Source organism: Cryptomeria japonica, chromosome 8, assembly GCF_030272615.1.
Source record: "Cryptomeria japonica chromosome 8, Sugi_1.0, whole genome shotgun sequence".
Lineage (NCBI taxonomy): Eukaryota > Viridiplantae > Streptophyta > Pinopsida > Cupressales > Cupressaceae > Cryptomeria > Cryptomeria japonica.
Genome location: NC_081412.1, coordinates 474,336,331 through 474,356,407, shown reverse-complemented (window position 1 = coordinate 474,356,407; position 20,077 = coordinate 474,336,331).

Here is a 20,077-nt window from a genome sequence, read left to right as displayed (position 1 = left end):
ATGATATGGGATGGCTTCTTGAATATATCAGATTATGTATCTAACACTAGTTATGTTGACCGTATGTGATCAATGTAATCAATGGTAGAGTCATGATCTTGTATGTCTTAGTCAACTAGTTACTAATCAACGATCAGTATAACGAAGAATATAGTGGGCTTTAATGTTGTTATCATTTATAAAGATAATACAAGGAGATTTCACAAGACTATTGTCACATATCAAAAATACTGAAGACATACCTTATTTTACTAATCTTTCTAATTATTTATTATTACATTCTATTTCAGAAAGGGGACATTACAATAAATGAGTGATTGCAATGAGTTGAATGGCCTGTGATTGATAAGAATGATGTGTGATCTCCCAATTGCAGCCCAAGTCAAGAATACTCTTAGCTATGAACATCTTTCCAGCTAGCGTGACTCTCACAAGCACTTCTGAGAAACCTCAACCATCCACTCAGATCTAACATAGATGATAAAGCAATTTTTCATCTTTCCAACTCCACTGCAACAGTTTATTTTCACTGCTGTGCAATGAATTAGTTGACCTGGTAATGAGCAGTGGCTTGTTGGAGTTGTCTGATTTGTTTCAGCAGGTATCACCCACCCAAATCACACAGATTTGCAAATTTTAGATTAACCTCCAATTCCTGCATGCAACTGACCAGTGAGAGGATGCTGTTTTCGTCCTAACCTCAAAGGATGCAGTCAAGGGTTTTCCATCCCTGATTGTGCACTCAGATTTGAGCTTCAAATGAACACATACAACTCCAATCGGATGAAGCAAAAATGAAGAATAATCTTGTAGATCTTCATCAATATAGAACACTGGGGACCTAACTTGCTGCTGAAATCTGAATTTTACTCTTTTATTTTAATATTTATTATTTATTATTACATATAACTGGTGTTTAAAAACATTTTTTATTTATTTATTTTATTTTGTTACAATATGTTTAGCTTCAACGGTAAGAATATGTTTTTGTTGTTCCCTAAAGTTATTTAAACTTGATGAACATAGGAAAGTGTGGACCACACCATTTCTACTGACATGTGGTGCTTGAACTGAGGTCTATGATAATCTTGCCCATCAGTGGATGCATATTTAAGTAGTATCTAATTTCCTTAATTTGTTTAATCAGCTTCAAGATAGTTCTTTGGCAGTTTCTCCAGACTGTGGACTAAGATATAAATCATTTTTCCTAGTAACTAACATCATGACATTTTAGCTTTTCAGGCCAAATATATGTTGGAACGCTTGTAATTAAATAACAAGCACAAGGTAGGGGCGAAGTCAACAACCCGAGGCATAATGAGCATAACCAGAGGAGTTTAAAGTAGGTCCAAGTAGCCCATTTTTCAAATTGGTTGAGTCCAATCTGTTCCGGCTGCATATGTGTTCATAAAACAATTTTGGTTACAGCTTATTATTTATTGAATTTGAGATACCAGTCCTTACAGCATAAAGTGGTGTTTCTATGAATTTATAAAGGAAGGGTTCAGAGCACTAGTGATGTTATGATTATTGAGTAACTTGAGAAGAATCACATGCAAGGTAACAGGTAATTCCTTAGAGGGTTTCTGATGCCTAGTATTATTTACTATCCCGATTTAGTGAATCTTGTCTAACACTGCAGAAATGCAGTCCCAAGTGTTTGCTTTACGGGTGAGTGCCATTTGAAACTAATAGATCATCTGAGCTATCTTTCACAAGATAAGGAACCATAAGACTGGATCATAAGGATTAAAATAGAATTAGTTGCTAAAGAGAGTTGAACCTTGCATCACATGGCCATCCCACTGATCATATAGCAAGGTGTAAAAGTCTAATAGTTTACTGGATGAAAAGTTTCATCCAAAATCAACACATTTTAAACTAGTAAAACATGGGCATTGGAGTAAAGATCAATGTTTCTCTATGTGTGAAGGAAACTTAAAGACACCAAACAACTCATCGTGAGGTAAATCAATAATGACTTCACGGAAAAAGTGACCAAAACCTTGCTGCTTTAGAATATTTATTCAAAAATCATGGGTAGTTTGCATAAATGGTTAACCTAACATTCAAGATACTATCTTATGAGAGGTTTCTCTCAAACACTTATTGTGGCCACAATGTGCATCCAAGATAATATTGCTACCAGCCCCCTGATTAGCGATGTTCCAACTCTTAGGAACATTCTCTGTAGATATCCTCCCTTTCTCTATCCAATGCTTCTCATGAGAAAAGGGAGGTTGTGTAGAAGATCTGACAAAGAAATGAATATTGCAAAAAGCATGGTGACACACACAAGCATTCTCTGATTGAAGACCAAAGGAAGAAAGGAATCTTGGATGAGGCATGCAAAATGGGTCAATTATCCTATTCATGCTGAGCAAAGACATTACGAAGATTCTAAAGAAAGTAGAAATGTAAATACAACTATATACAATTTCCTACTAGATGCTTTACAGTTTATGTCATGGATTGTAAGAAGCTTCATGTTTTTATCTTTGTTTATTTAGGAAATTAGCATACACAACAGCTTTCTATGTGGCACTCAGGTATGTAGAAGGATTCTGAATAAGGTGAAATCTCCAAATCTAACGTAAATTATCAATTTGTTTATCTAAAAAAAGAAAACCAAAATCTATCAAAAAACAAAATCTGTATTCTAGGAGCCTCTTCTAAAATGGTAGACTGCAAACAAGACAACTCAGCAACTAAATTCTTCCTTCATTTTTTAATTTATAACTTCTCTATATCATTTTGCTTTCCAGGCTTTGAGCACAGAAAAAAAACTAGCAAGTATGACCAATAAAATGCAATGCACAAAAGACCCACAATTTTCTGCTAGCTAGCTAGTAGATTTTATTGAATTATTGATAATTCGAATGTTGTATCCAAATAATTCTTAGTTCTGGCTATCTGAAGTGCACACATGCGCACGCGCACACACACACAGACACTTTAACAAAAAGGAAAAGAAATAGCTCCTTCAATGGCTAATCATATTGTCGGGAGCTTCCATAGCTAAAGGTCCTCTTGGTCTAGCTTACCCCATTTTCAGTATCTCATGTTCTTATAAGAGGCAAAAAAGTTAAACTCGTTCACATTAAAAGTATGCCATTCATTCCCATTACTGACAATCTCAATCATGCCTTGTGAAATCAGATACCACGATAAAACTTCAATTCCTTCAACTGGGTATCTCAGAAGTTCATTAAAAACCAAAACATGGATACTTAATAAAAAATCAGAGCTAAGTAGCCAGTAGCACCTCCACATCTCATTCAACAAAGAAAACCAAAATCTGTTTAGAAAATTTAAAGAAAAGTCTGACTTACAGAACCAGAAACCACAATCATCTTTACATAAAGCATATGCATATAATCATACCTCAGCACATTGCAACTGTCGATATTTAACAGCCCATTTGCGGTGTACGATTCTCGATGGTCTGAAACAAATGAGACGACCCCTCTATTTATAGTACTCCCAAGTTGATTTTGTTATTTGTTTTTCAGAATCTTTTTTATTTTTTATTACAATACAAAACCTCAATTAATGACATCACATACACAAATACATACGCTGCAATGATCCCAGAAAAACAACGCAGAATACACTTCCGAGAATTGAAACAGAGTAAAATGCATCGAATATTGGGCCATTGGCACCATTTTCAAACCTTTGAGCGAGTAGTCTCTTTCTGGGTGAGGGCGATGGGGGGAATACCCTGCCTAGCATGAATCATCAACAAATTATTACCCTGACTATAAAATTAATAGGATTTATCTGTATGTATACAAGAAATAATGATGCACAGTGTCTACCCCAAACTTAATGGGATCGGCAGCGCTTTCATTTCAAGATCGGGGGGTGGGCAATCAGATAAGATAATATACCGAATATGAACCAGGCACAAAGTTACAGGGGAGGGTAGGAGCCGATCACTGCCATCACCCACTCTTACCATTTGAGCCATGGGAGGAAAAAGGGAATCAGTTAGGGAGAGAAAGGGTAGCTGTGACGGTAAAAGTTCTGTATCCTGTTACTCCAGCCTTGACGGCTTGAGATGTCCCCAAGCTTCCAATGACCCAGTTGATATAATAGTTTAATCGATTGATTTAATTCTATAAAGAATACTATTACGATTGCAGCTGTTATGATAATAAAATGATTCAATTTGAGGTCTTTGTTTAGCGCTATGTTTAAGTAAATGATCTATATACTGATCTTTGTTAGTTACGTTTTATGTGTATAGGTAAATAGTTTTTCATTGAAGATTTGGATGCAGTAGTTAAAACCTATTTAGCACAGACACGAGTCTTTAACTCTTCCGTCACCGTTTAGTGAAGACAACTCTTCCACAGCCCTCCAACAAAGATAATCACACAAAGCATGAATGGAAATATCTACAAAGAAAGCCTAATGAAATGTGCAGAACCCTACCAAAGAAGAAATTTCTCTAAAATGAGAGAAAAAACCAGCTGAAGATTAGAAAAATCTAATGCCAGTATTGGGTAGTTATCTGGGGCCATGCCGATGCTGATGTACAAGAATAAGATTTTGTTCAAGATCTCTAAACCAATGGAAAACCAGATCGGGACAATGTGTTTGGCACGAAGGGCGGAGATGGAAAACCCTGCTCAATTTGCAGTTTCCTGTCAGTGAAGACGATGGGAAAATATGGGCAGAGTTTGCAGATAAAACTAAACCCATCCTAATCCTTCCCGTCATTGATAACCGCATGCCGATGCCCCTGCCGTTGGGGAAGCAGAGACATATGAGTTGAGAGAGAAAAAAAGAGGGAAAAAGAGGTATTATTTTTGGGGAAAGTTTTTTATTGTCTTAATTTGAGACAATGAAATAATTAAAAATATAAATTAAACATAAAATATGTATTCAAGACAAAACTAATTTTTGTCTTAAATTAACGTCTTAAACCTCCCCTATATGTAGTAGTGAACATGTTTCTCATAGATCGATTGATTTTTTATGAAAGATGCAATCCAGAAGAATTTAATTTCAATGGCTCGTGAAGTTGAGAAACTTAGAGCAGAACTTACGAATTTAAAGAAAAGAGCCTGGAGTGGACAATTAGCTTCAAAATCTGGCCATGAGGATTTGGACGAATGGGGTCTTCAACAGAAGGATGCAGAGCACAATTTAGACCATGCGGGGCAGAGAAAGAGTCGGTCTGCTATAGATATAGAATTGAGGCAGAGGCAAATTGTTTTCCCTCTAACTTCCAGGGGAAGCAAGAAGGTGTGAGTCTCATGGTCGCCATGTTTTCGGAGATGTTGGGAGTTTTCAGTGGTACACAATCAGAAGTTGTTTCTATAGATGATGTTGGCCTTGGTAAAGCTTTGGAGGTCTCTGCAGATGGCGTGGCTTTGTCAAGAGACAGAGAGAGTCTCGTGCATGGAGAAGAGCTCAGATGGTAGCGCTAGGAAGGCCATCACAGAGACCCCATCAGGAAGTTCTTTAGATGGGAATGGCCAGGTGTGGGAGGAGTTGTATTCTCTTAAGGAGAAGCAGGAAGAGAATCTTATGGGTTCCTTCTCTTTTCATACACAGCAATTTCATTCCAAACATCTACTCCAACCGGCACTCCCTCCCTCTCCTCTCTAGACATTATCTCAAAGACTGCAGCGATCATAGGATATGCCTAACGTGGGTAGAGTGATATTTTTCAGAAAGGCGTTAGATACTTTCAAGACAATGTCATTGGTAGTTGTGAAGCCTGACTACTCATCCTTTAGCCTGCATCCTCCTCTCCTATGCCGAATTGGGAGCTTTGGCACATCGCTGATGCAATAGCCCTGGTAGACGTTTTCAAAATGAGGAAGCATAGACCAGGTCTATGAAGATATATGCACATTGTGATAAGATAGGCTTATATGCATTTAGAGATATGTGTGGATAAAAGTGGCTAAAAATTAGGAAAATGTGATTGATATTTCACATGAGAATGTACTATTTTATCATGTACATGTATTATGACATGTAAGAAAAGTGACTACAAAAGTAAATGGGAAATAATATAAATATGCTAATTTCAACATTATAAATATAAATAAATGAGATACATAAGATTCTCTTATGATGTGTTTAGAGGACAACTACATACATACATTGAAATAGGGATAAGAAGAATCAGTACATATTGTACATTGCATAAAATGTGTACAGTAATATTGGACTAAATAAGAAACATAAATAGGTTTCATTTGAAATGAACTAAATTCAATTGATTAGAAACACAAAACATATATAATTTATTAAATTTATTGCTCAATAAAGTCTTGACGAACACTAATAATTATAATTAATTAGTGCCATTCCTAACCCTTTCTTTAAATAAAAGATAAATATATGCAAAATTTAAATATAGAAATAATATAGATTAAAAATACTATTATTTAGAAATGTGTAGTGTAGCTTAGTATGTTTTTTTCGTCTGTGAAATTTGTTTTTAATGTTTTAGGTTTTCATATACTTGGAGAATGTTGAATCTATTCTTTTAGATATGCCCAAAACATCTTGCGGACCAGCGGAGCTTCCACACAACTTTTCTATAGTTTATATAAAATTTTCACACGTAAAAACATTCAAATAGAAATGGGTGATGAGATGTTAATTCAGAGGATCATTGCCAAAACCATAAAGAAATAAAATTATATTAGTAGCAAATATATATAATACATTTATTCATAAAATCTTGTTAATATCTCGAAGAGGAAAGGAATTTTTGGCACAGATCAATAATGCGCAGAAATTGAGCATTGCATAGTGAGCAGTCCAAAGGCGAAGGAGGAGTATTAAAATTATAAGAGTGCCGAATATTCATAAATACCGTATTGCCCACTGTTTTAAATTAGATGAAATCTGGAAGAATATAAGAGGCGGCTTAGGCAGGGTTTACCCGATAAATAATTTTATAGAGAATGGCGTAGAAATAAATTGGTCTCATCGATATTACACAGAATGGCGTAGAAATCGATGGATTTAGGCAATCCAAACAAACAGACGGCGAAGGCCTTGCGATTCCACTCTATAAATTGGATTCGATGATCTCTCATTCCACTCATGAGAACAGAAAAAGAAATGCCAAAGAAATTGTTTTGCGTTGCGTTAATAATAGCAATAGCATTGGCAGTGGGAATTATGTCAGGAATAGTAGAAGCGGAGGTTCCTATTGTGTGCAGTGTTAGAACTTGCGGCAGCGATGATGAGTGTGAAATTGATGGTGTATATGTGGGTGAATGTTGCTGCGGAATCGGACAATGTGGTGAGGGAGTCGGATATTGCTGTTCTTACACTTGATTTTAATCCCACAAGAGACCTTTCATTCTCTCATATCTAGTAGCTACATGCTTATTATGTTTTATTTGGATGTTTGGAGACAATAATATGTTTTATTGTGTTAAAGTTTTAGCCTGATATATGAACCCTAAAACTGTCAAACGCTTGACTATCTAGGGCATTTGGATGTTTTAGAGACAATTTTATATGGTAATGGTGAAATTTGCATGTGTTACATAGTGATTTTTAATATTGTAATAGAAGATAATAAGATAAGTATCTAAGATTATAATATTTTTGGACTATTATTATCTTATAATGTTAATGGTAAAAACAAGAATTGTTGTTATATAATTTAGAAATAGAAATAGTAATGTAATCTGATTTGATTTATAGTTGTAACTTAAAATTATGTATTTTGTAGATAAAAATTATGTCTTGTCTTAGAAATAGTAATTTAATGTATTGTATTTTCATAAATGAGGTTGTATTAGAAATAATAGGATATATTATAATAATATCTATTTCTATTCCACTTATAAATCATAAAAATATTAAATTACATGAAAATAACCCTAAACTAACTAAACTAAATAATTTTAATATAATAATAACTAAAATATTGTTGTTCTAAATATTAAAAAGTGAAAAGACAGAAAGAAAAAAATAGTTTAAAAAATATGATGTAACTAAGAATAATATATACAGATTTGAAAACATCAATATAAATAAAAACCCTTATATTAATAATTCCCTTTATGTCTATACCTATTTTATACCCTATTATAAAATACATTTTTCAACATGCTTAAAATCTTAAATTTGAATTATTCCTTCATCCACAAATCTTTTCTATTCAAACAATATTTTTCCCACACTATCCACAATTCCCTAATTTTTACCTATCAACTAGGAGAATGATGGTATTCAAAATACATTTGATATGTTACCATACAACCATGTTTTGAGGACCTTTTCTTTATTCAAACATTTAAGTATATATATACAGAATGTTTTGAGGACGGCCTTTGCTTAGATCAAAGACAAAATACAAATGCTTAGCACATAATTTCTTACTCTTTCTATTTAGAGAGGCATCTACAATGAGTGTATGAATTGAAAAATTTGTGTAAACAGATACCTGGCAAATAAATTTGACGTCTTAACTGACACATGAGAAATTAGAATGTAACGACCGGCGTTCGTAGGGTAGTAAAAGTGAGGCATCGAAAGGGTAGTGGAAACAATAATTGAAATCTGCTATTCAGAACAGTAAAGTGAGGAGTATATTTATAAATTGTTATAGTAACCCAATTTCAACTCAACAAATTCTCTTTTTAATGAAGATATTTATAAATTGTTATAGTAACCCAATTTCAACTCAACAAATTCTCTTTTTAATGAAGGAATCTGCCATACGGAAGAAAATTTACAGGTGTCTCAGTTCTTTTTGTAAAGGGCAAACATTGTTCTTTCGTATTCCCTCTATACTCTTGTTTTTGTTAAGTTATACATCCAAGATCTCTTTTATAGATCAAGAAAATCTTCCTGGTTTTGCAGGGACTAAAGTAGGAGAAGCAGAAAAAAAAAATTATAAGACAACAAACTCTATTGTGAAAAGCCCACCTAATTTTTTTCTTTACTAATTTTTCTAAAGATCGTGAGATGAATAGAGAATATTAGGTTTGTGTTGTTAGTTTTTGAGCTTGTAGGTTTGATCGAAACTTAACTGAAGTTTTTAATGGAATTTTTATTTTCTCCATACCCATTACTTATACAGATTCCAAACAATAAATAGGTACTTATCATAATTTATCATAGCATTTTAGTTATAAGTAAATACTGAGAGACAGAGAGAATAAATAGATTATGTAATAAAAAAATACATCAAATCTGACCTTAAAGAATGCTTAAACAAAACTCTCTCTGACTATGGTCTCATGGGCTACCATGATTGCCAGATTCAAACAAAATGAAGTTGAAAAATACTAGACTGTCCCACAAATATAGTGCTACATCACAGGATACGCAGGCAATGGATTTGTTGATACAACATATCTTAGGGTGTTTTGTTGAGTTGTTCACATGCGTGGATGATGCCTCCACATTTTGCGTAGGAAACAAATATCTCTGGGAGATGTCTTGTCAAACAGTTCACCTTTTACCTTTCAACCGGCTGCAATCAAGGCCACTATGAGACAACATTTCTTAGAGTGTTTTGTTGAGTTGTTCACATGCGTGGATGAGGTACTAATATTGAATCCGTACCTTTCGAGCACCAAACTAGGAAGACCAAGGGTCACAACTTAGAAATCCACTTTTAAACAACAATGGAAGACCAAGAGTCACAACTTAGAATTCTACACAAAGGTGTCCCTCATGGGAGTTGAACATGGGTCTCCACATTGAGAACTCAATGCTTTAACCAACTAAGCTCAACCCCTTGGACATATTTCAAATTTTTTTATTGAAAAGTTTCTATTATTATAAATTAATCATTTTATACATAAAATGATTAATGGATTTTAAATCCTAATAACCTTGAGATGGAGACTTATTCTATACATTATTCCTTCAAAAAAGAACCTTTACTAATGGATCATTAAAGCATAAGCAAGGATGAAGATGGTCGTTATTAAAATATTTTACAATTTAAGGAAGAAATATGTGCATAATTTAAACATTTTCTCATGCACTCTAGGCAAAGACTCACAAACTAGGTCTCACCCACCTAATTTACTCACTAAAGGCCATAATCGGTCTATTTGCTAATGCTATAGTTTAAAGTAACATTATGTTGAGATCACCACTTTTTTAAGATTATGTAATGAAGCAATAAGCATAAATAACTTGCCTAAGATAATACCCCATTGTCATGGATATACATGTATAAAGTAGAATAATTATTCCTTGATTCCACTAGATAATATAATAATCTAATTTGTGACATGAAATATCCATTAAGGGATTATACTCAAGGTTCTCTCATGTTATTCGATTTCACCTTATCATTCTAGATTAACATATGATTATTTATGACAACTCATTCATTTATAAAATAATGATTTAGGGTCTCTAAAATATGCCTAAATTATTACATTAGATAGGGTTTAAGTTTATCATTTCCTTTTGACATAAGCATATCTAATAAGAAGGGATAGTTGTTCAATATAGTAGTCTTTTTTGTTATAATACTAATGTTGTCACACGTTAAGGTGGATACACCCTTTGTGTAGGAGAATATATAATTCAATATAAATCAACCAAAATCAATTTAACTAATTGATAAATCTATGTGAAATTAATCTTACAAATTCTTATTACTTGAGTAATAATCCTAGGGTGATTAAATACAAATGATGTTCAATCCCTTCCCTCTTTTCCTTCTATCAAATAACAAAACAAGGCAAGGTAAGAAAAGTACTTACCTCAACACCACAAGTTTTGTTTCCACAAATCACTTCTTTCAAGTCTAAGGTCTAATCACACTTAGTCAAAATTCTCAGTACAACATAGCATCATTGCCAAAGTAGCATGAAGTTAGAGTCATCATATAACACCAAGCCTTTCAATTAACTTCATTCATGATATAAAATCACCATACATTATCATTTTAAATATTTGGTCATTATAGGTTATTACTGTTGGCAATTGACACTCATCCGGTGGATACCAATGCATGGATAATGGATTAAGGTTGTCATTGATGGAAACTCTTAATGGAAATCCTATCCTGTAGTTATGGATTTTTGTAATTGGTAGAGTGAGTGTTTCGGTAATTTGTCACCGGTACTTCAGGAAAGCAGAACACTTTTAGTCCGGAATCTTTACGGTGATTTTGGTGGATAGATTCGTGCATGGGCTGGTTGGGCTGATAGGGCCAACTTGTAAAAATCATTTTGACATCATTTGGTTGATCCACATATATTTTAGAGACCTGGTCTAAGCCGACACTTGGTTACACATTCCATTGCATAATATGGATGGCCGACTTGATGAATGTTTCATTTTGTGATTGTGGATATATATGACTGATGTAGAAGATCTTTTTGAGGTGTGATATAAGCGAGTAGTGATCAACAAACTTTTTTGGCATAGTTTGACATGCACATTCTTGATCTGGTAGCCGACTGAGAAGTAGACCAGGGCACAGTTGCAAAGCAGTTATAGTAAAATTTTTTGCACTTAACCGAAACTCATCCAAGCATTGTTCAATGCTATTTTTGAGTTAAATAATTATAGTTATCATTGTAAATGATCTGTAAGTTAGTGTGACTTCCATATTGTAATTGAACCTTTGTTTCTAGGTAGTGCACCTGAATGCACGTGCATTCCCCTTATGTAATATTTGTGTATTCTTGATCACAATATATGAATATTGTGGGTTCCAATCTCACCATGATTTTTCCCTTTCTGGGTTTCCACATAAAAATCTTGGTCTGATGATTTTGTGGTTGATTATCTTGTGTTCTTTCATTTTACTTTCTTGCAATTTCTTCTAGTGTTTTGAGAATAAGTTTGAAATTTATTTATTGGTAGAACACTAATTTACCCCCCTCTCAGTGCTCCTTGATTCAAAAAATTACCGTATATCAACTACATGATCTTTGTATTTTTCAAATTTATTTTTAAGCATAAAATAAAATTGTATATAAGCATGACCAAACTCTTTTATACATTCACATAGTCAAATTTTCTTCATAAAATAATTACCTAAATAATCTGACTTGAAAGCAACCCAACTCAATGTAGCATCAAATATAAATCATCTATGTCTATCTATAGGTGGGCGTCACATCCTCCCCCCTAAGACTAAACTTCCTCCTGGAAGTTAGGAACTTGAGATATGCAACCACCCCTTTAGCTAGGAAAATTAAAGTGGTGGAGTCAAAAATATTCTTTCATATGTGCTATAAGTATTGTAGTGTTGTCTACTAGAAATGACATTACTAAATAAACATCCCCAAGGCATTTCCTAAAAGTTAGAGTAACATCACATTCTTCTTGGGTTATCATACATGCAACACGTAGAATTGAAGTAATCAAGACTTTAATATGGATAGCAATTTCTTACATAGAAAAGAAGAACAAGATACAACAAAATGGTTTCAATCACAATCACAATGTTATCACTAACAACTCATTACTCAAATATTGTTATCTATCAATAATGTCATAATATAAGCTAGATCATTAATAAGAAGAAATGCATTACTTTATATCATGAGGACATCATGTAGCCATCATATTTAAGTAGATATTTCATTTCCTTTGTAATTGTCATTCTATAATACTTGATTTCTCATTTGAAAAGTCAACAACATTACCAAAACACAGATGATCAGAAAAAGGACTCACTTGACTCACATCACAAGATGCACACAAAGGAATGAGGATGTTTAGTACCCAAAATTATCCTTTGAGAATATGATCACATAAATAATTGTGATCAGGTCCTCCCTGAGTAATCCTGTTAATACAATCATCACATAGATCTAGGGGAAATGGTTTGTAACCATCCCATACTAGTCTCATTTACCCATATATAATAATTCCTTATCCATCTACTCCCCCATAGAACTTATCATGGGCCCCACACGAGTATAACAATTTACATATTTCACAAAAGATTGTGACAATCATATAATCAATGAGATATTCAAAAAATAAGCAACTCGTCCCAACAGTGGAACAGGAGCAGGAGTGGGAGTTTCAGTTCTTTAGGTTTGAATTTGAATGTCCCTTGTCTAGGTTTCCCAGGTGATGGGGGTCCATGGGTTTCCCCATGACTCATCCCATTGCTGAATCGGATCCTGATCCCACGGATGGGGCTTCAAATGATACATGGGATGGTGGTACCCTGCAGAATACAACCAATGGTAAATCTATCTTCTCCAAAAAATCCGGTGGTGTTGAGGTCCCCAATACTGCGGAGATCTTTTTTAAGATTCTATCTACGAAGTGCAATAAGAAATGGGCTTCATTATTTGGGTATAAGCTTAAGGGTAAGGCCATTTCGCTAGTTTCGCATAAAGTTGACCTAGAGTCTGGTGCTTGCTCCATCTCTATCCTAGACTGTATGGTGGATTAGAATATGGCTTAAATGAACTTAGTCTTGGTGGGTAAGTTTGTAGGACAACATCCCAACATTGAGGCTGTTAGAGCCTAGGTGTATAGAAAATGGAAGGGTAAGGGTCAAATTGATGTTGTTGCTATGGCTGGTGGTTTCTTCTCTTTTTCACTCACTTGTGAGGAAGATCTTCAATCTATTTTGGTGGGTTGTCCCTGGATGCTGGACAAATCCTCGCTGGCCCTAAAAAAGTGGGAACCAGGATTTAATCCCAAAGATTGGGAATGTAATGAAGCCCCATTCTGGGTCATATTGCCAGGTTTACCCATGGAGTTCTAGGGAGAAGAGTTTTTTGCAGGAATTACAGCATGTTTTGCAGAGCTAATTTCAGTTTACCCAATGACTATAGCTAAAAGATGCCTTGTTTATGCCATATTGTGTGTCATTTTCAAACAATCTACCAACCTGCCATTCGAGATTGATCTTTTCTCTAAGTTGGACAGATGGGTGTAGAAAGTGGAGTATGAATCCATCCCTTTTGTGTGTTTCCACCATAAAAAAATGGGTCATTGGGCTAGGTAGTGTCCATCTAAGACAAAGAAGGAATGGATAAAGAGGAATGACTAGCCACTCTTAGAGAAGACGAATGCCCTGCCCTCTAAGATCCTCCTCTAGAAGGATTGTGTAATGATTCAAATGGATCTATTGATCCCTCTATCCCTCCCCCAATTGCAAAAGATGGGGTCATGTCTGGAGGAGGTTTTACTTCAAATGTACTTGTGGTCTCTACTCCTAACCCTCTGCTCTTGGAGGAGAATGTTTGGGAATCCCCTGTTGTGAATGCTCCCTATGAAGAAGGGAATACTTTAAATACTAATGGGACTATCCTTGATATTCCCATTCAACTGGTCATTCAAATGGGTAAATTTGTCAAGGCGAAACCCCAGGTTTCTCTCACACTAGAATCATCCCAAGAGAACTCCCATCCTTTTATTGAGGTCAAATCCCAAAATAGAAGAAGGAATATCCCTATTCGCCAATCTACTTCGACCTTTAGGGGGGTTTCAACTAGAAATAGATAAAAAGTAGATTGTGGGTCAGATTCTTAGGGGGTGGGGAGGCCACCCAATGCAGTTAGTAGAGATAGGAAGAGTCGGGATTCCATTGTGGATGGAGCCCAGAGAGCATTACCAAAAACAGAGATGGGATCCCCCTCTCTTACTAAATAAAAATTATTTTGTGGATTATAAAGGGATTGAATCATCCCCATAAGCATGATTTGCTATCCAACTTGGCTAGGGATCATAAGCCGGATATTTTCCTCCTTCAAGAGACTAAAATGCCTGGTTGTAAAGTGGAATAGATTAAATTGGTGATTTTTGGAGATTGTGGTGTTCACTGTGTTCATGCGGATGGTGCTTCTGGTGGTATTGCCACTCTTTGGAATTCGAGACTATTATGTGGTAAGGTGGTTCTCTCTTCTCCTAATCACATTGCTACTAGATTCTATAATCTTAAAGATGGATCCTCTTAGATTATTTCCAACATCTATGCTCCTAATGGGAGAACTGCTAGGAAAGTTCTCTAGTTTTCCATTTGTCATGCTAGATCGCTTTTCCCTAATGAGAAATGGATTCTTCTGGATTATTTAAACACCCCTCTCTCAAACTTGGAGAAATCTGGAGGCATGCCTATTTCTATTGACAATAGACAAGACTTAGCTGATATGATTAATTCTTTGAGCCTGTTGGACCTGGATCTTATTAGGGCTAAATTCACTTGGTCTAACAGACACAGTGGGGAGGACCTCATACAGGTTAAGTTGGATTGGGGCCTTGTCTCTCCCGATTGGATATAAAATGCTTCTTGTAAACTCAATGCCTTGACCCGATTATGATCTGATCACTTCCCTATTTGTCTTTTGGTGATTTCATTGTTTGGAAGAAAGGTGCACCCCTTTAGATTTGAGAAAATGTGGTTGATGGCCCCTGACATCCATGATAAAATTCTGGAGTAGTGGAATATTGATATCCAGGGTACAACCATGTTTTGTATTGCCAAGAAGTTATCCAATGTCAAGTCCAATATTCAACATTGGAATAAGTCCTCTTTGGTAATATTTTCAAAATTAGAGATAAGCTCAAGGAAGATCTTGAGGAGGTTCAGAAGCATATCCAAGATTTGGGGTTTGATAATGACATCTCGAACAAAGAAATTGAGATTTTAACTAAACTACATGATATTATTTCCAAAGAGGATGAATTCTTGAAGAAGAGATCTAGAACCTTCTAGCTTAAAAGTGGTGACAAAAATACTGTTTTTTCATATGACAACCCTCAAGCATAGGGCTGCTAATAGAATCAATAAATTTTAGGTTGGTCAGTGATGGATTAATAAGCATGAAGAGATTTGCCAGGAAGCCATCAGTTACTTCACTAATCTCTTATCGATTGATGACCCTCCTAATGCTTTGGCCCAAGATGAGATCTTGCAGGAAGTTACCAACATTGTCTCTCAGGATATGAACATGGAGCTAACCAGAATCCCCACTCAGGATGAAGTTTGCAATGCGGTCTTATTTTTTGAAGGTAACAAAGTCCCTAGCCCTGATGGTTTCTCTTTGTTCTTCTTTCAAAAGTTTTGGCAGATCTTAGGCTCTGATGTGGTCATCACAACGCAAGAGTTTTTTGGGTCCCGCTCTCTTCTAAAGGAGCTAAATGCCACCTTCTTTGTGTTCATTCCGAAGAAACCCGATGCATGTTCTTTTTCAGGATTTTAGACCTATTAGTCTATGCAACTCTATCGATAAAATTTTCACCAAGATCTTGGTGCTCAGGCTTAAGAAATACCTCCCCTCTTTCATTTCAAAACACCAAAATGGGTTTGTTCCTGGGAGGCAAATTTTGGATTCCATAATTGTGGTGCATGAGAACATTCACTCCTTATCTATTAATAAAAAAACCTAGTTTTTAAAAAAAATTGGATCTGTTGAAAGATTTTGATAGAGTCAATTGGAATTTTCTTCTCAGAATCCTTAGGGCATTTGGATTTGGAGATAACTTAATCCAGATTATTGACCAATGTGTGTCCACTCCCAAATTTTCAGTCTTGATCAATGGTGCTGCCTTTGGCTTCTTCTCTGTGTCGAGGGGCATTAGATAGGGGGATCCTTTATCTCCTTTCCTTTTCATTCTGATGAGTGAAGCTCTCACTAATATTATCTAAAGGGAAGTTATTAAAGGTAATCTTTTGGGCTTACAACCTCCTTCTCAAGCCTCTATTTATTCTCACCAACAATTCATGGATGATACTTTTTTGATGGGGGAAAGTTCGGTTAAAGAAGCTAAGAATTTAAAAAAGACTCTAGATACTTATGAGAAAGGTAATGGACAAAAAATTAGCCTGGCTAAAAGTTCCATTTTTTTCTTGAACACCTCAGATCACAGGAAAATGAAGATTGCCATGATTTTGGGTTGTAAAGTTGGGGTTCTGCCCGACTCTTATTTAGGTCTTCCCCTCTGCCATGGTCCAACCCCAAATTCCTTTTGGGAAAATCTTATCGATAGATTCAAGAATAAGCTGGTTGGGTGGAAAGATGCTTTGTTAAGCCAGGCTGGTAAGCTCCAGCTGCTCAAAGCTACACTTCAAAGCCTCCCGGTGTATGCTATGAGTTAATTCAAAATTCCCATCAAAATTGCTAATAGACTGGAAAGAATTCAAAAAAAATATCTATGGACATGGATTGAAATTAAGAATAGGTTGTATCTTGTGTCTTGGAAACAAGTTTCCCTTCCCAAGTCCATGGGGGGGATGGACATTAGAAATCTAAGAGATTTTAATAAAGCCTTGACGACCAAGTAATTATGGAGATGTCTTAAAGAGAATAATGAATGGATTAACATTTTCAAACATAAATACCACATCTAGGGTATCCAAAACATGATGGAATCTTATGACCTCCCCAACTCAGTCTCTGATTTATGGGGAAATTTATTTGGTTCCACCAATATTATCTTGCATGGTTGTAGATGGGTGTTAGGGAGAGGAACTAAAATCAGATTTTGGGAAGACTGGTGGATTGGTGATGCCCCCCTTTTAGATTCTGTTTGGGCTCCTCCTTTCAAAGAATTATGTCTTAGAAAATTGGCTCCTGGGTGGCTGATTATATTAGAGATGGAGTCTGGTTAGATCTCAAATCTATGGATGATGCTTTGATACCTTTGCAACCTTGGTTAAACTGTATTCATATCCCTCACTCTCAGGTGGAGGATGAAGTGTTTTGGAATTTCTCCTCTTCAAGGAAATTCAAGGTTGTTGATGCCTACAAGTTCATCTCTAGAAGTTTCTCTCCCTACCCCTTCTGGGCTGGTGTCTGGAATAAGCTTTTAACTCCAAAAATTAACATCTTTTTTTTGGTTTTCATGTAGAGTAATATTTCTACCCTTGACAAACTTTGCAAAAGAGGTCTTCCTACTATTAACAGATGCTTCCTATGCAAAGAAGCGGTAGAAAATGTTGGTCATCTATTTGTTGCATTTCTCTTTTGTCATGGATATCTGGAGTTTCTTCCTTGATATGTAGAACACTAATTGGGTCTTCTCTGATTCTATTAAAAGGATGTGGTTTGAATCGAAGTGTCCCTTCAACAATTAGGCTTTGAGAGTCCTCTAGAATATGTCTCTTCCTCTTATTGCTTGCGGTATTTGAAAAGAAAGAAACAATAGAGTTTTTAGAGATTTGGAATCTCCTACGCTTCTTGTGGCTATTAGAATTAGAAATTCTATCAAGGAGATTTTCTTCACTCTTGCCCTAGTAGAAGGAATGACCATCCCCTCCCTACTCTCTAGGATGAGTGGGGTACTATCAAATGGTGGCAAATTGGCTAGAATATCTCCATTCCTATGCACAAAAATAAATAGTGCAGACCTAATGTTCTATGGCATCCCCCCCTATGGGATGGATCAAAATCAATGTAGACGGGGTAGCTAAAGGGAATCCTAGGTCGGCTGGGTGTGGGGGAGTGGTTAGAAATCATATGGATCTTCTAGTTTCTGTAGTGGTGCTTCCTGTGGGCACCCAGTCCAACCATTTTGCGGAGCCCAATGCTGCCCATTTAGGGATACACATGGCTAAAAAGGAAGGATTTAGAAAGGTCTAGCTGGAATCTGACTCTCTTGACATTATCAACTATTTGAATGGCATACGGATCCTAGCTGGACTATTGCCAACTTGATCAAAGATTGTTGTGATATGATTAAATAATTGGATGAATTCAAAATCTCACACGTATTTTGGGAAGGCAATAATGTGGTGGATTTATTGGCCAATATAGCGGTGGGCTACATGGCGGAAAAATAGTGGAGCAATCGGGACTCTTTCCCAAAAAAATTGTGTGACCTAGCATATGATGATACCATCTACTTGTGGTAATTAATGAAGAACAATCATGATTTGATTAAGTTTTTGGGGAAATGGTTTCCTTTCGATTTCCCTATTCGAAGGTCTAGAAACTTCCCTTGTACCTAGATTTTATGTCTTCTTGTGTGGCCCCTGTCCTGCTTCTGTCTGGAGACTTATCTTGTGTGGCCCATTTCCTACTTTTGTTTAGCGACCCAGACCATTATGGGTGGGGATAAGAATAGGCAAGAACAGTCTACTTTTGATAAAGGGAAGAAAAATAAGGAGGTGTGGAGGGAAATTATAGATGGGGGGATGGTTCCCTTCTTGGAAAGACTCCATGGCCCTTCTCCTCTACTCATGAAAATGTTTGTCAACGGGTGGAAGAAAGGGGTTTTGAGGGATATTGGTGCTGAATTTCAGGTGGATGAAACCTTGGTGGCTATAGTTATGATTTTGGCTATGAATGACATAAGGTTTTATAGAGACAGAAAAATAGGGGGGGGAAGACATCGCAAATATTTTTCTAAAGATAAGGAGTGTTTAAGAGTTAATAAAATGGCAGATGGTGGCTACAACAGAAAGGAGCTAATGGCTCCCTAGGCGGATATGACTGAATTCATTATGAGGTACATTATACTTGATGGCAAATATGTTAGTATAATTTCTTATCATTTTACCATCTTAAATAACTTTAGGCATGGCAAAGTTATTTCGATTATATTCTATCTGGTTTCTTCTTTGGAGAATAGTTTAGAAAAACATGCTGAGAATCCCAATAATCCAGTCCTCCATGAAGGGCTTATTGTCCTTATTATGGAGTATGCCAAAGCCCATGAAGTTGTTCCCTCTCTCTCTAAGAAAGGCCAAATCACTAATACTGATGTTCAAGATGTCTTTGATATGGATATGGAGATGGAGGATAGTGGGAGCGCCAAACCTCTTATTGACCCTGATTATAAGCTGGTTGAAGAGGGTGAGATGTTGGTCACTTCTGGAACCCATAGCAGCAAGAACCCCTCAGATGGGCTACAAGTAAATATAAATCGAGAAACAAGATGGTTTCTCAAACTGAGCCTTATTCCAAAAAGAAGAAGTTGGTTGCTAAAGACTATGGTCCCAAGACCTTGGACTAGGAAATCAAATTGGACATTCCTCTTCATGTCCTAAAGGAGAAGTAGGCGACTATTTCTAAAGATGTGGATAGTGGCTTACAAAAGGAAAGTACTCTGATGAATCTGGTGATGGAAGTGACTAGAAGCCAGGAGAACTACTGGAAGTGGGTAATGAAGGAGATTGATACCCTCAAAGAGG